This window comes from Melitaea cinxia, chromosome 22, assembly GCF_905220565.1.
Source record: "Melitaea cinxia chromosome 22, ilMelCinx1.1, whole genome shotgun sequence".
NCBI lineage: Eukaryota > Metazoa > Arthropoda > Insecta > Lepidoptera > Nymphalidae > Melitaea > Melitaea cinxia.
The window spans coordinates 1,194,929-1,207,112 of record NC_059415.1 but is presented as its reverse complement, the minus strand read 5'-3'; the positions used below and the strand labels follow the sequence as shown (position 1 = coordinate 1,207,112).

The window sequence follows — 12,184 nt, the reverse complement described above, 5'->3', positions numbered from 1 at the left end:
TGAGTCAGAGATCAGATTGCAGACAGTCGGTCCACCGATTTATTCTTGGACGCAAATTTATATGGTGCCACTTTTGCTGGACGCTTCAGCCTGTAATATCCCACGGAATAGGCCTCTTTCCCCATGTAGGAGAAGGATCAGAGCTTTATCCACCACGCTGCTCCAATGCGGGTTGGCGGGTATATTTCTAATATGAGTAACGATCGCTATCAGGTGTACAAAATAACAACCGGGATGGACGGCTTAACGTGCTCTCTAAGGCACGGTGGGGAGACCCACAAAAACTGCACAAACACCCAGACCATGGCAAACATCTGTATGGTCAATACAAATTATCACGTGCCCCCGCACGAACCCGCAACCACCAGCGCAACAGTCGCAAACCAGTGCTGTGACCGTTGCGCCAACACGGCGTTTGCTGGACGTTTTAATGATATTTAGTTAGGTCTTTAAAATTCTTAGACAAGATGTCACCAGGACAAATAAGTTTTTAAGACTCTTTTCTACCCTTCCCTTTCTGAGGCAACAATACTTTATCAAAACTACTAAATTACACTCACTATATTGAGCAATAAAAGCGAAAAAATGGTTTTTTCATTTGATTTTGTTGTAAGTACTTAGGTAAGTCATTTAAGACGTCATGGGTTCTTCGTTTTGCGCTGCACTCATACTGGCTCGGGTTAAGAGTTAGATAAAAGTTCCAAAGAACCATTTTATTAAAAGTTGTTTTTACTATATTTTGCAGAACAAAAGAAATTTTATAATCTTATATATAAAATTCTCGTCTCACAATGCTAGTTACCATACTCCTCCAAACGGCTGGACCAATTTTTGTGAATATTTGTGTGCATATCAGGTCGGTCTAAGAATCGGCCAACATCCATTTTTCATACCCCTAAATTATAAGGGGGGGGGGGAAATTAAGGGGGTTAGTAACATATAAAGCAAAACACCGTTTGCTGGGTCAGCTAGTAAGTCTATAAAAGTCAAAATCATTCAAAGAATTTCTCCTTTAAGTAAACGCCACGAGATATGTGATAAAAGGCATTAATTATAATTTCATGTTTACACAACCGCTATGAAGTATGGGTGTTTTTATTGGTGCGTTTCTATTGTTAGTACCTATATATCTATCTATATTATATTATGAGAAGCAAAAAGGTTGTACCCCATTTTACAAAAATTGCGCGGACATAGGAGTATGAAATTTCGCACACTTATAGTTTATATAGAAGGGGTGCAGAAAGCTAATATTTTTTTTTTTAAATTATGCATGAAAAATATATTAAATCAATTTAAAAAAAAACATTACACACACACCATGTATTTGACACACACACACATATACTCATTTATAATAATTTAAACTAATTATGGTCCAAATTCGACCACTGGGTGACTACTAGTAATATACTAATATCAGTATTAGGACGATACTTTCAAGAAATTTGTCACGGCGTTGGTGGTGTAATGGTCAGCATAGTTGCCTTCCAAGCAGTTGATCCGGGTTCGATTCCCGGCCAACGCACACCTTTTTGCATTCAATAAACTTCTTTATTTTCCATGTGATTAATCATGATTCATAAAACAGGTTCTAGATGGTCGGTCTACCAATTAATACATGAACGTAACGCTACGTGGTACCATGTTTGCTGAACGCTTGAATAAATAACCTTAGTCTTCAGTTTGCCTAGATAGGATGTCACTATATAGGTGATATATATAGAGCATATATATGTGATTTAAGACTTTATCTACCATGCTTTGTTTAGAGCTGGCCACACATATTATCAAGGACCCCAACGATATTGAGCGAGACACGAAAACAACCTTTTTTTTTACGTTCGATCCTATGTATGTAAAGCTAAAACATTGTGGATGTCATCGCCTCTTCGTTGTGGCTTGAACCCGTATTGGCTCGGTTGGGCAGTGGGTAGAAGCGCTACTCAAGTTGTCCATCCAATTTTTTTCTACTATTATTTATAATATAGAGACAGGAAAGTTACTGTTTCATCATAATTGTGTGTAGAAAAAGTCAAAATCAGCATTTAACATTTTTTATGTACGCAAGCATATAACATTAATAGAACATTAATACCAGTACTTGAAGAATTTAAATCGAATTAACACGGCGTTGGTGGTGTAATGGTCAGCATAGTTGCCTTCCAAGCAGTTGATCCGGGTTCGATTCCCGGCCAACGCACACTTTTTGTGTTTTATTTATCTATTATTTTTGCGTTGTATAGGCTATTTACCGAGAAAGACTATTTTCAACCAATTTCCAAAAAGGAGAAGAAGTAATCAAATTTATATTAGTTTTTATGTAATAAATTATAGTACAAATTAAGTTTCCACCGATTTGGAATGAAGATTCTGCAGAGAAGATACAAAAATATATGTCTCTGTCATTTCAGTTAAAATTATCAATTAAGGAAGAAGTTTTGGGATTAGTGTAAATTCGGGACGTTGCGTGACCCAATCGGGACGTGACGTTGAACAACGGGATGTCCCGCGCAATTCTCGACATCTGGCGTCGCTAAATTTTTGGATGACCCTGTAGGGTATTTCCTGCTCAAAATATGGAGCAGCCCGACTGGGATAGTACTTACAGAAAATCACAGCTAAACAATACTGCTTGCAAGAAGTGTTGTGTTTCTGTGTTCCTTTATGCTGTGTGGTTACGGATTCTGTGTGGTTACTGCATCAAAGAATATAGCCACCCCCTCTCTTCCCGTGGGTGTCGTAAGAGGCGACTAAGGGATAACACAGTTCCACTACCACCTTGGAACTTAAAAAGCCGACCGATGGCGGGATAACCATCCAACTGCTGGCTTTGAAATACACAGGCCGAAAACGGGCAGCAACGTCTTCGGTGCGACAAAGCCAGCCCTGCGTTCACCAACCCATAAATACCAAAAAGAATAGATAAATAAAACACAAAAAGTGTGCGTTGGCCGGGAATCGAACCCGGATCAACTGCTTGGAAGGCAACTATGCTGACCATTACACCACCAACGCCGTGACAATTCGATTTAAATTTTTCAAGCAGTGGTAGGTATTAATGTACTATTAATGTTATATGCTTGCGTACATAAAAAAAGTTTAATGCTGATTTTGACTTTTTCCACACACAATTATGATGAAACAGTAACTGTCCTCTCTATATTATAAATTATAGTAGAAAAAACTTGGATGGACAACTTCAGTAGCGCTTCTACCCACTGCCCAGCGTGGGGACTATGGGCAAAACACATGAGTTCGCGCCATTTTCGGTGTGAACTTGTGGAGGCCTATGTCCAGTAGTGGACTGCGAAAGGCTGCTGTGATGATGATGATAATGTGATGTGTTTTTTTTGGTGAGTAAGGTGACCAGAGATCCTTGGAGAATTGGGGATAGGGTCGGTAACGCCCTTGCGATGCTTCTGGTATTGGAGGCGTCTATAAGCTATGGTAATCGCTTACAATCAGGTGATCCGTACGCTGATTTGCCGACCTAGTTATATCAATAAAAATTATTTTCTCGCAAATGAAAAAAAACCGACTTCAATTACATCGAAAAGTAATACAACGTAGGTCGACGAAAAAATAGTCAAGTAAATACGTGTTATCAAAGATTACTCAAAAACTAGTTATCAGATCTCGATGAAATTTAAATGTGACCACATGATAAACATCAGCTTTCGATTAAATTAAAAATCGTCAAAATCGGTACATCCAGTGAAAAGGTATGCGGTATAATACAACGTAGGTTGACGAAAAATAGTCAAGTAAAAACGCATTATTAGACATAACTCGAAAAGTAGTTGTTAGATCTCAAATAAATTTAAATGGGACCAAATGACACACACCACCTTTCGATTAAATTTTTTTCTCGAAATCGATCCACCAAGTCGAAAGTTCTGAAGTAACATAAATAAATTAAGAACCTTCTCCTTTTTTGGAAGTCGGTTAATAAAATACTCATCCGTCTACGAGGTAAATGAGGTCTGTTTTTTTTCAGTTGAGAGCAATCACAATTATGTACAAATATGGCTGCTATCGCATAATACATTATTCTATGTATTTAAATAAAGTCTAAAATAAAAAAAAAATGTAAATATATACTAGAAGAGTAAAGAATCGTCGAAATAGACCAGTAGAAAAAATACTGTCGAATTGAGAACCTCCTCCTTTTTGAAGTCGGTTAAAATATTACATACAGTTGTATCATCGGCTAAAAAATCTCAATAAAACTGAAAAATTTATCAATTACAATAAAATGATATATACTTTATTCGTTCTCATTTACGATTTCATACAAAAGGATATCACAAAAAAAATAATAATTTCCTTAAACTGAATTAAAACCTAGAACCAAACGGCACATTCACAATAATCACTAACATTGAGATATAATAACATCCGTTCCTTCAGTATCTCCTTTTTACTGGATACAGAGTATACAAACAATGGAGAATTCTTAAAATATGAATGATATAATACAAGCAAAAAAAAATGTAGTTCAGCCCTCACACGCAACTGGAGTTTACTTCTTAAAATCGATTAGGTACCGTGATAATTGTGTTTGCTCGCGAATACATCGACAAGTAATACAACGTAGGTAGACGAAATAATAGTCAAGTAAAGACGCATTATCAAAGATTACTCAAAAAGTCGTTCTCAAATCTCGTTCGAAATTTAAATGAGACCACATAACAAGCACAACCTTTCGATTAAAACAAGAATCATCAAAATCAGTACACCCAGTGAAAAGTTATGCGGTATTATAGAACTAACGAGTAGGTCACACCACCTTTCGATTAAAAAAACATCAAAATTGTACATAAAAAATAAAATATATCTGCATAAAAGACACAAGCGAATTGAACAATCCCTACTTTTTTAAAATTAAAATGTTCTATTAAATAAAACAAACTATATTAATTAAAACGATAAAACTTCAAAATCAAAAGATAACTTGAAGCTGGCCATTCGTATCGGTACACTTAATGCTGGTATTTAGGTATCCTACAAAACCAGCTAAAAGAGTTATAAAACGTCACGTTCGTAAACATCAGTTATTTCAAACGATTTCACTCTCCGTATTTTTTTATAGCACGAATCATCGTCGTTTATTAAGGACCTTATTAAAATAGTGAACATTTTTTAATATCATATCAAAAATCGACCGTTCCAGCTGGGATCGAACCTGCATCTCCGACTAGTCGCTTAGACCGAATATAAAAAAAATCATCATATAAAAAATTTCGATCTAGCGAGTACATCGTTCCATAGCTTAATTGGCTAGAGCACCGACACGGTCAGTCGGAGATGCAGGTTCGATCCCTGCTGGAACGGTCGATTTTTGATATGATATTAAAAAAATGTTTAGAATTTCCTAATGTGTGAGTGACTCAAAATAAAATCGTACAAATTAAAATAATGAAGTTATAAACTTAAGCAAAAAATTATAATTACTATAAGATATGTATTGACAATGGCGAGAGGTCACAGTAGTGGTCTGTGATCGCCAAATAACGACCAAGCTCATGGGACACTCAAGGAGCATAATTCGACCGGTACTCTTATTTGGAAACGAGCGCTGTCCAGCACTATCTTGGCACACTCAAGAGCTTCATGTTATGGAAATGAAAATGCCGCGATGGATGTGTGGCATAACGCGGGACGAACGCATATGCCACTCCTTATCTGAGGCAGTCTCGGGGTCCGCGACATAGCTGATAAACTCCAAGAGCGGCGCCTGGGGTAGTATGGCCATGTGGTGCGTCGGTCTGAGGATTACTTAAAAAGAAGGTGCCTCAACATGTCTGTCCCTGGAACTAGACCTCCCGGATGTCCACCACAGCGATGGCTAGCCGTCCTAGAGAACATGAGAGCCAATGGTCTAATTCAGAATAATACAAAAGATCGCGCAAAGTGGCAGAACCGTTAGGTGAGAGGCAGACCCTGGCAATAAAAGGTGGGATTAGTAATGCCAAGAATCGAATGTGTGAGAGACTGCAAGCGAGTATGGAGCCAAAACACTTGAATAAATAGTTGTAGCATTTGATCAATTTGTATTGGAACGATGTTCACGTTTGATTAAATTGTACAATTTACAGTATAATAACAGGCGTTGGTGGTGTAATGGTCAGCATAGTTGCCTTCCAAGCAGTTGATCTGGGTTCGATTCCCGGCCAACGCATAATTTTTTACAGGCCGACAGAGTTCCTTGCGCTTTTACAATAACAGTAGATGTTTTTGTTAATATTCTTTATTCATTTAAAATTTAATTTTAACTTTAACATTTAACTGAGGCGAAGGAACAACAGGAAATATCTTGCTCGAAATCTGGAGCAGCCTAACTGAAGAAGTACTTCGACCTTACAAAAGACCACAGCTAAATAAGCTGCTTTCAAGGAGTGTTGTATTCCTGCAGCAAGTAAGGTGACCAAAGCTCCTGGGTGAGATTGAGAGTAGGGTCTAGGTTCTGGTGTTGCAGGCGTCTATAAGCTACGGCAACACTTACCATCAGGTTAGACATATTCTTCTTTGCCAACCTAGTTGTATAAAAAAGTAATATTCGTTTTCAGTACACAAGGTCTATGCAGATTCTGTACCAAAGCTACAAGCTACTCTGTGCCACCCCATTCAAGATGTAAACACACAAGTATAGAATAACCTCCCCTTTACAGGGTGGGAGCTCAGTCGCCGCGGCGCAGCGCCGCCAGTCGGTCGCTAAGGGCGTTTACGCCATTTCAAAAAAAAAAAAACAAAATAAAAATCCAAAAAAATACCAGCATCAAATTTAAATTTCCAAAAAATCACTAAAGTATTTTCGTGAAAATCGAAAGTGTATTTTCATTTCGGTGATTATATTGGTTATTCGTTTTGGGGTGAAATCTAGGGGATGATTTTTTTCTCGTAAAATTCGTCAATTTACCGTTGCCTTGTGGACTATGAACACTTTGGAGCGAGTAAGTTTATATCGATTGTTTTTAGGTTATCATACGTACGGTTATCATTATCCCTCATCTCATTTTATTATCCTTAAAAGCATTTTTGTTCAGTATGTTCATAATTTATTTATACAAATAATGTACGCTAACAAACCTATCACATACATAAAAAACATACATTATTATTGAAACAGTGGTATATCATATTTGAGAGGATATCTTAAAAATATTTCTATATAACAATATCAGTACCTTATGAAAGTCAGTATAAAATATGTAAAAAAATAAATTTAATCTGAAAAATTATAAATGTTTATTCAATTTAGATTTTTTTCTACCTACACAAAGAAATACGAAGCTTTAAAAGAGCTTTCGGTTAAAGAAAGCTTCTAGCGTTACACGAGATATTATATTGATTTTGTCCCGATAAGTGATAGGCTTTTATACATTCAAGATATTACAAGTTTTGTATAGAAACGTAGTTTATTTTTTAAAGAGTAACTTGGAGGTTTCTTGCCGGTTCTTCAATATACACTCTACATACATTCCGAATCCGGAGTAGCTGTAAGATGAAAATTGGAAGGTGCTTATGAGGCCTATTCAAATTAAGTTATTTTTGATTTTGATTTTTAGATATTGATACGTATATATATATATGTATATATATATATATATATAGATTTAGATATTTTTATTGACATATTAATATTTCGTTTTCATAAAATCTGAATAAGAAATAGGAAATGGTGTAGGAACAGTCTTATCAACAAAACATAGAGAACTTATCGCTTATAGTGATTGGTTGCTTAGACCGAATATAAAATCATCATATCAAAAATTTTGATCTAGCGGATACATCGTTCCATAGCTTAATTGGCTAAAGCACGGTAAATCGGAGATGCAGGTTCGATTCCCGCTGGAACGGTCGATTTTTGATATGATATTAAAAATTGTTTATAAAGAACATATTTAACTATGTTAAATTTTTTGTGTGTATGTAAATGTCTAACATATAAACAAAAATTCCATTAATTTTATTTTATACTTTTGAATCGTCATTTACCAAATTATAATAAAATTAATAAATGGGGAATGTGTAGCGACCAGCGATTTATCATATTGAGTGCATTGAGAAGATTCATCACAAACATAATAATTACTATGTACGATTTCTTTTTGTGTTACCCACACATTAGGAATTCTAAATATTTTTGGTATGATATTCAAAAAATAATAATAATAATTACTCTTATATTAGTTAAATTGCAAATTCTATTAAGAAGAACAGACAAGAAACTCAACGCTTACTCTTTGTCAATAGATATGGATAATTTTTCTCAAACGGTGAAGACAATAAATGTTTAGGACCAACGGCTTCAAGTGTTCTCCGAAGCACAATAAGGAGACTAGAACAAGCATCGAGATTAGGAATAAACATTCATCGAGATTAGAAATAAACATTCATCTAGCTAGAATGCTAAGTACCAATATTTTAGTATCAATATTTAGCATTCGTTAATAAGCTTCCTGAAGACCAAGAGTTATACCTAGACAAACGCAAATATAGAACATGTACACAACACAAAAGGACGTTTATTAAAATCTTTAAGCGTTTAATAGTCACAAAACTTTTTAAATTAATTTAGGTATTCCTATAATATAATACGGTACGGTATAAATATGTGATAATATGGTATGCGTAGCGATGGCTTGTCCAGAAAAAAATCCTTGTGAGTTTTCGCTGAAGGCTTATGAATAAGAGGTTTTTGTATTTTTGAACAATTAATGATAAAAATAAAAAAAAATATCGAAATAAATTTCCAAAATGTGAAAGAAAAATAGGAAATAGTCTAAGAATATGTATAGCAACAAAGTATATTTAAAAAAAAACTTCTGTGTATCTATGAAAGTATTATTTCTAAGCAAAAGGAAAGAAAAGAAGGGTTAAGGTAAAAACAAATATATATAATTCTTCTCATCGTGGATGTTGTATAAACAGTTTTACAGTCTAGACTGGTGATGATCACTACATTACAACATACTGATCATCACCAGTCTGGTGGTGACCATTTGATGGTGATCTCTAGTGATATGAGATAAACCTCTTTAGTGATTTTAAATAAATCGAAAATAGTTATAATATAATAATAATTATAGTATGATTTATATGAACTACGTTTATTGTTGATGATTTTAAATTTTCCATATTTTGGCACTATTTGCAAGCGCCATGGTCACGAGTGCCAACTGATCAACCATAAATATGAATATTTGTGAATATTTCGTCTTCAATATAAACCAAAAGTGATTCGGTATTATAGATGTCTATAATTAAAACATAAAAAATTTGCAATTTATACAGTAGCTTAAGTGTATTACTCTCAAAACCTACACTAATTTTAAAAATGTAACAGTTCCAGGAGTTCAAAATATCTCCATTGTTCTGTACATTGCAAAAAATTTAAAAAAAAAAATTTTGTCGGTAACTCTTCCAAAAAATGTGATATTATGATAAATGTGATATATATTGTCATAGTCTATCTAGAAAGTGCGTTACGCTGAAATTGTAATGATAAAAAAAAAATTATTATAATATTTTATAATAATAAATATTTATTATGACTTGGACCCATACTATGAGCTAGAATAAGGATCATAAAACTTAATACGGTTCCCTGGACAGAAGAATTAAAAGATGCTAATATATATATATGCTAATATACATATAGTGTATATAAGTTGACTTTAAACTAGTGCATATATTAAAATTATCTGTAATTTTAAAGTTTAATTTTGTATAGGCTACTTTGTATGCCTTTGCATCGAAGTCAGTTTCGCTTGAATCTTACTACAGAATGAATTTGAAATACAAAATTCATAAAAAAAAATTAAATGTATTATATATTTTAAATGTATATATTTTTGTAATTGACATTTAATATCGTCATCATTACAGCCTATACAGTCCACTGCTGGACATAGGCCTCCACAAGTTTACGCCAAAAATAACGTGAACTCATGTGTTTTGCCCATAGTCACCATGTTGGGCAAGCGTGTTGGTGACCGATTTAATATCGTATTTAATATCGTATAAAACCTAAATTAAATTTACCAAAAACTGATAAATTTAATATCTCTAAGATTCTCCCCATCTCCAACAGTAATAACATTTAAGAGTCTGTCATTTGAACTGTGGCTTGTCAATTAATTTGATTTATATTATTCGACGTTCAAATTCGAGTCTCATTGAATGATTGAATTAAGAGTTTCTGAAATATAAAACATTTTGTGATCGATTGATTCAGCCTGTAACATCCCACAGCATAGACCATTTTTTCATGGAGGAGAAAGGGCTATTAGGTATCTATGATACAAAACGGGACTGATAAGAGAAACCTAAGCTAAGAAGAAACTAGAACGTAATGACTGTGATTTGGTAACAGCCGGCTAACACACGTATTTTGCTATAAAAAATGTACACACAAACTCGGAGAACCTTCTCCTACACGGAGAAAGAGGCGTATGCCCAGCAGTAGGGTGTTACAGGCTGAATCTTGAGACTTGGAGTGGGAACCAATCCCAAAATCCTAGACGCAGAAACCAGAGTTGGCTGCTGTATTTCTTAGTTAATTACAACGCGAAAACTAATTTCATTCTTTTCATTCATTTTTTACTATTCTAAAACAAAACCTATATAATTTATATTGTACATCAATAAACAGTAGCACAATACAATCTGAAGCAATTAATCTATCGACACAAAAGGCGTACCTTTGTATATAAATACAATGTTGCCGATATTATCACTTTCAATCACAATGCAATAGAATAAAAGGCGGGTAAAAGCAATCTCTTTAATTTATTTTATTTATTATATTTTCATCGCTGTTTCAATTTAATTTTCTTAATTAATTGGATCCATCTGATAATTGGAATTTGTAAGCTAATAAGATCGCGGCTTTAAAGTTCCGTTTCATTAGTTAACTATTGATCGTCACCTGCTTAGTATGTATACTATAGCCTATACTTAATTGTCGCCTATACATAAACGCCTAACACTTAATAGTCCACATAAGAATTTACTCCTGTGTTAGGGGTTCAGAATACACACAATACATGCACAAACGCCATTTTTTATTTTTTATTTTTTTTAATAAACAAATAAATATCTACACAATACACACGGTCGTCTATTCCTAAAGTAAGCAACTTAATGCTTGTGTCATAGGTAACAGCCGACTGGTATTTAGCTACATTTTTTTTTTCGATAAACAAACTTATAAATAATATATATATAAATGTATAAATAAATATTTATATTACACCCAGACTCGGGGTAGGAATTGAACCAACAACCCTCGGAGCAAAAAGCAGGGTCACTACAAACTGCGCCAACGGGCTAGTCGACGTCAATCGCTATTTGTTTACTTCCTAACTGCAGTTTCTGTTTCGTGTCCTATACCCGAAGGTTGTCGGGAAGAGATCGCTCTTTCAGCGATAAAACCGCCTTTTTACATCTTTCATTTTTTAACCGACTTTAAAAAAAGGAGGAGGTTATTCAATTCGACCGTTATATATGTATGTTCGGGTATATCTTCGTCCATTATGAGCCGATTTTGATAATTCTTTTTTGTTGGAAAGGAGATATTCCAAGTGTAGTACCATGATAAGGAAACCAGGTCTGATTATGGAATCCCAGAAAAATCGAGGGAAACCCTCGAAAATCGTAGTGACGACTATTGCGTTTGTTAACTTGTTTCGTCTACTTACGTTGTATTACTTGTCGATGTAATTAAAAGTCGGTAGTTTTCATTTGCCAGCAAACACAATTATTATTTTTAATTTTTATTTTGTTGTTTCTTGTATTATTATTATAAACGCACAGACTACGGCAAACATTTGTATAGCCAATACAAAAGTATATCCCTATGTGAACCATGATGAAGAAGAATAATTGACTATACAAAGAAAGGAACTCATTGCGTATTTTCCGAGGCAAAAATAAAGGGAAGGCTAAACCAAACACCCAAAAACAGAAGTTATTATTTATATAAATAGAGATCCTTGGAGCGGAAACCTATACATTTCACGAGCTCATGAAGGAAATTTCCGGACGAAAATACTGAACTATATAGCTGTACTCCGAGGTATAACACACGTTAATTTAGGGAAAAAAGAAATTAGCCTATATCCTTTCTCGGTGAATAGGCTATCCTACACAAAAAGAATTTTTGCAATTCGAAAAA

At 34.4% G+C, this 12,184-nt stretch overlaps 4 non-coding genes across 4 annotated transcripts; 3 read left to right on the top strand and 1 right to left on the bottom strand.

Annotated features, from left to right (window-relative positions):
• The first annotated feature begins 1,456 nt into the window (after nt 1-1,456).
• Nucleotides 1,457-1,528, top strand: Trnag-ucc. Its single transcript has one exon. It is a non-coding gene; the product is annotated as a tRNA-Gly (tRNA).
• Nucleotides 1,529-2,131: 603 nt separating this feature from the next.
• Trnag-ucc lies at nt 2,132-2,203 on the top strand. The gene has a single exon. It is a non-coding gene; the product is annotated as a tRNA-Gly (tRNA).
• A 743-nt stretch (nt 2,204-2,946) lies between these two features.
• Nucleotides 2,947-3,018, bottom strand: Trnag-ucc. Its single transcript has one exon. It is a non-coding gene; the product is annotated as a tRNA-Gly (tRNA).
• A 3,094-nt stretch (nt 3,019-6,112) lies between these two features.
• Trnag-ucc lies at nt 6,113-6,184 on the top strand. Its single transcript has one exon. It is a non-coding gene; the product is annotated as a tRNA-Gly (tRNA).
• Nucleotides 6,185-12,184: the final 6,000 nt, after the last annotated feature.